We start from the raw sequence: 5,768 nt of genomic DNA on the forward strand, positions 1-5,768 counted from the left end.
GACAATAATCAAAGTAAAAGTGTGGCTATATACATTGATGGAAGGCCAAAAGCAACAGGGAATATTGCAGGTTTTATAAATAGTACATGACTTGGGTCAACTATAAGGCAACCCAATTGCATATTTGAGGCACGTGAGGGAAATCGTGTATTAATCTGTGCGATAAAATCAATACGTGTAGGGGAAGAGCTTCTTATTGATTACAATTTGAACCACATAGATACAAACGAGGCTACTATCATGGGGGTGCTACATACTATTAAACCAACTTCTAATCAATGACTCCAACATACCATTTAATCAATAAATTTTTGGCTAACATTTTTATACTTGATCTTTGACACAGGGGCACAATATGGAGCAACCACTCGGAGGGGATGCTGGCAATGTTCCCAACTCATCTACACACGAGCAGGTAAAACTCATTGTAATTGTGCAAACTAGATAGAAGCAAAATGTTATTTTTTTAATGTTGTTTTCTTCATTGTTCTGGAGTAATTTTGATAATACTAATAGTATTGTTGTCACAGAGGGCCAGTGGTCAGAGGGAGGGAAAGGAACCTACAGTCCCTGATCAGTAGCCCCCCCTGAGGAGGACCCTTTTTATATTTATTTAGCAGACACCAATGACCCGATTGGTTCGACTAAAAAGTTGCTAAAGAAAATTAGCAGAGAAATTTTACGTTTGGCAACCATAAAGCCTACTACTCAGGAAATAAGAGAAAGGGGAGCTAAATTGATGCACACCTCTGAAACCTTAAAAGTAAGTATTAATGAAATTTTTTATTATAACAAGAGTTCAATAATGGTTTTTATGTTATGCTCTTTTATGACATTAATTAAAATATGGATGCGTTGTCTTTACAGAGTTTTTTGTGTGATTTCGAGCCCCATTCCCATGATGAGGGTGGTGCAGGTGGTTTAGGTAGATCGCATGTTCCATTCCCCACTTCTGTTTTCCATTGAATATATATAGGAATGATCATAATCATTGACAATACATGCTCGAATAATCCTTTTTTTTAATGCTCTAACAATCTTGTCCATGCTAGTCCACGTGTTCTATATTTATGCATGCTCTAACAATTTTATTCTTCAGCTTCACATCAATTGAATCCTATGATGATGTCGCCTCCATCCAGGACAACCACAAATCTCTTTCTGATTGCTGAGTTAGCAACATGCAGCTTACAGGCATTGACTGTTGCACCATTTGCTGGTACACAAATCCCTCTTTTTCTCTCTTATGACAGCAACAAACAGTTTTTTTTTTACAACTTTTTAACATCAATTATCATTTTTTTTTTAATACTTCGTGACAAAGACTTATGAAACTTATGAAACTTTTTGCAACAGGAGCTGCAACATGATTTCTTGGATGTTCCTATGTTCCTAGTACAGGAACAGTGAAGGATGTCATATTGATCGTCAGTGACGATGAAGGCATTCCATTAAAAGTAGCCAAAGTTCTAGGTACTTTAAAGTTATTATTATTCTATAGTGATATAATAGTAAGTTAGTTTTTGATCACTCTTCATTGACTAATGATCCCATGATTGTTTTGTAGGGAATGATGTTTTTTGAAGAAAACTTGGTGATGAGTGTTTGCGAATATTCGGGCCCACCATGCATACCTGGTGGAACATCATATCCTAACTAAAACCCCAAACCACTATTTTGATTTCATATCATTACTATAATAGTTTTCCTTTTCATCCATTTCTTGAACTATATTAAAGGTAGCTTCACTTCATTTATAAGTCTAACATGTTTTTTTTACTTAAAATGTGGAATAACCAATGTAAACCGTTGAAGGATGATCTTATAGAGAGCATGACCCAAATCTTTGGACGTCGTGCATTTGAGAGAAACAAGCTCCTTGAAAAAGCTGGTTTATGTTTGAAGTATATTAGGGACCAGTACAAAAAAAATTTACGGGATAACCCCAGGTACGAGCGCCCACCCTATGTTCCTGAGGCTGAGTGGCAGGCTCTGATTTTGGATGGAAAGTATAAAGCTGACAAGAAAAATAATATTACACCAGTGGAGAGTATAGCAAGGTATGTGATACTATTGAGAATCTAATTATGTACTAATTAACCTCTATATTTATACTATCTAACATATTTCAAACTTTTCATAGATTGCCTGACACATCAAAGGCAACAAAGGCAAGACTAGAAAAGCACGGGACACACAAGCTCGGCTCTGGTGGTTTTTCAAAACTTCAAGCAAGAGTTGTAAGTATTAGTAAATGAAAAATTGTATCAAATTTTTTATATAATGTGATCGAAAATGCTAGGACTCCCTTATTTAGCTCATCAATTATAAATAGGTCAATAGAATATTATAACAATAGTGGATTTTCATATTCAATATAAAAAATTCAACAATTGAAGTCAGATTCTGCAATCTATATTAGTGAAGATTCCTTCATTTACTAATATGAAATTATTTAAAATATCACCCTTGATGTTTCCGTCTCCATAGATTTCAAACTAATCTTGGGGAGGAGCAAGCTCAGAGGGAAGGGTATGATAAAAGTAAGGCCACCCAACAATAGAATTGCAGCAGATGCAAGTGTATGGAATGTTGGATGCCTCAATTGCCCTCCTAACAACTCTCTTTTCTTTATAAAAGCTTAGCCCTAGTTCTACTGGATTGGCTTTGTCTATACCATGCCCAAATTCCAAAGGAAGAAACCTCTGCATCAAAATTCAACAATTCTTAAGTCTATTATAGTTAACAAGCATTCATGGTAATAATGTTAGGGTCCTATTTTCTGACCTTAATAGTGCCAATTTCTTTAATGACATCTACAATCTTAAGCTGATCTGTAAGTTGACCACTGCCCACAATTGAAATAACAATATCAATGCCTTGCATGGCCTTTACCATTGAATTATGATCACTTAAATCTCCCTGCAGAACACCCATTATAATATACATGCACATTAATAAGACCCATTACAGAACATGTAGACATTAATAAAACCCATTACAACACAAATTTTTACAACTATAATATAGCTCATGATCCCAACCAAATTAGACTCATTGATAAGGAGATCACTGACTGAACACCCCTTCTTAACATAATTTCTAAATACCCAACTTCACAACAAGATAGTCAAACATGATTATTTGTGAGATGAATGCTATCTAACAATTTAGCAAACAACTGCAATAGTAGTTACCATGAACAAACAAGCAAAGCTTAATCATATATTCTAAACCTATATGACCAATCAAAACAATCTACAGTCTGTAAAATCAATATTTTAAACAAGTACACACACTTTACAACTATGCCATTCATATCTACCACAAAATCTTAGTTATGAACAGAGCTAGTGACATACATAGACAATGTTAAAACTAGAATCTTTCAATTCATGGAGGCACTTGTCTTTGGCAGAATCATGGGCAGTGATGGGTCTAATGAGAGCATAGGTAGAATGGCCTGCATTTACAACTACAAGAGCAACAAAGCAACCAATATAAGCAGTGGCTCCAATCACTAATATTTTACTTTTCTCTTCGTTCAAAAAATCCTCATATGAAGAAATCTCACAAATGGAGGCCATGGTTGAGACTGAATTTTCCTCCAATAGTTGAGAATAAAGGCAGTGATTGAAAGAATGAGGGAATGCAGCAGCACTTGCAGCCATTTTTATTTCCAAAGAGCTGAACTAACTCTTACCCAACTTAAGAATTTGGAGAAAATATGTTGGTACAAGAAAAGCATACAAACACACAACATTTATATAGCAGATTGCTCCATCAAAATTGCTCAATTTTTCTCCTATTATATTGTGATGGATATAGATGATTTGCTGTTGATTGTCAGGTAGACTTCACGTTGCTAACAAAAACAAAATACAAGTTGAGTATTAAATGTTTTCAGCACTGCCCATTACATTAGACTTTAAAGTTTTAATTTTTTTAAGAATAGAAATAATTGCGGTCATGATGGAGTGAAATTGGATCCTCTAGGACTCCCAAAGACCAAAGACAATTTAGAACAACTCCAACATGACCAAAATAAGGTGTAACAAGGGTTGGAAAACCTGCTAACTATTTACCATTTCGTTTTGATATTTTAAGTACCATCCATTGGTTGATGAAACAATGCAAGTAAAATTCACCATACCACGCAAAAATGCAGGGCTCAGAGTTCAAGAGATGCCTCATAGAAGAGGATAAGAGAATTGGCTTCCAACAAGGCTATAGAGCCATGGCTAAACGACTATGAGCTGAAATCAGTTTGGAAGGTTCTAATAATGATGCATCTGAGCCACAGGTAAATAAGCTAAATGAAATTTATTTCAAATTGAATACTTTACCAATTAGTCTATTTGATGTTAAGTTCCAATATAAAGTGAGTATATATGTTTTAAGAAAGCAATGATAACAATGCATAGGATGTTGGAATGCAGCCTGACAATCCTTCTACACAATCTGTGGATGCCGAAGGTTTGCATGATGTGCATCCCAGTGGCGGAGGTATACATTTGCTATTAAATTTTTTATATGTAATTGCAATTGGTGTTTGGGTTAATGTAACATTTTGTATAGCAGCTATAGAGGATCGAGGGGTCGATGTTCATGACCGTGTTGATGTTGAGTCCAGACAAAATGATGTGGTCAGATCAGGTAAAGAGCGCCATAGTTATGTTATTTAAAATAATTAAATACTTGTAACAATTATAATAAATTATTTTTAATTTAACTCTTTTATTTGTTATTGCAGAGGACCCCCCTTTGCAACAGCATAGGAATTTGAGATCATCAAGAACAGAGAACAGAACAATTGATGAGGGGGGGAACTGATGATGACACTAATGCTCCTCTTAGAGCTTACATAGAAAACAGAAATAGAAAGAAAAAAAAAATGATTGTCATCTACATACCTTAATTGATAATGACTGTATTTTATGTCTCAATGAATTTAATTATGTGCTAATGAATGTTCATGAATTATGTGTTAATGTAGAATATTGATGAATGTTGCATGTTAACGAATCTAATGTGTTAATGAATGTTATCATGTGATATTGATTGAATATTACATTTTATTAATGGTTGAAAGAATGAATGAATGTTAGATGTTAACGGGGAATGTAGAGTGATGTTAGGGGGAGGGGGTGGGGCCAAATGAGCTTCCACCTTCACGTGGTTGGCCCTGTTTAGTAGAGAATATTAAACTATTATCAAAACAAAGTGAAGCTCAATAAGATACTAATAATAGGTAGAAACAAGAAGCAATAACAAGCTCCTTCTAGAACATAACTCTTACCAATTATTGCTATCTTCCCCACACTAGGAATCTCCATCATATTCTCATATGCCTGCAACAAAATTAGAATAAAAAATCAAAATAAATCATATTTTCATGCTTCTCCATGCTTGGAATATAATCACCTTGTTTAGCCTTCCCTTGGCTCTTCATATCCATTGTCTTCTCATCCTTAGTCTCTTTGCACCTTGAGACCTCTATTGCTATCTGCAACATTTCTTCACACCCTTGCCATTTTCCTTGGTATACCAACTCCTGGTTGGTGGCTATTCTATCCAATTCAATCATCATTGTCTTTGTGAATTTTTTTTGTCCAACTTTCAATGGACACCATATAGAACCAATCAATATCATATCTGCTTCTCCAAGCCTTGTTTCTCTGCTATTTACATCAACATTTGTACTTTTCATCTTTTTTCCAATCATCTCCTTTCCCTCAAGCCCTTGAAGACTTGATCTTTTTCTATCT

General features: G+C 34.9%; 1 pseudogene; it reads right to left on the minus strand.

The window, feature by feature from the left end:
- Nucleotides 1–2,498: 2,498 nt before the first annotated feature.
- On the minus strand, nt 2,499–3,587 carry LOC149557171 (eugenol synthase 1 pseudogene; annotated as a pseudogene).
- Between the last annotated feature and the right edge of the window lie 2,181 nt (nt 3,588–5,768).

This window comes from Cupressus sempervirens, chromosome 5, assembly GCF_028749045.1.
Source record: "Cupressus sempervirens isolate cs-2001-9-10 chromosome 5, ASM2874904v1, whole genome shotgun sequence".
NCBI lineage: Eukaryota > Viridiplantae > Streptophyta > Pinopsida > Cupressales > Cupressaceae > Cupressus > Cupressus sempervirens.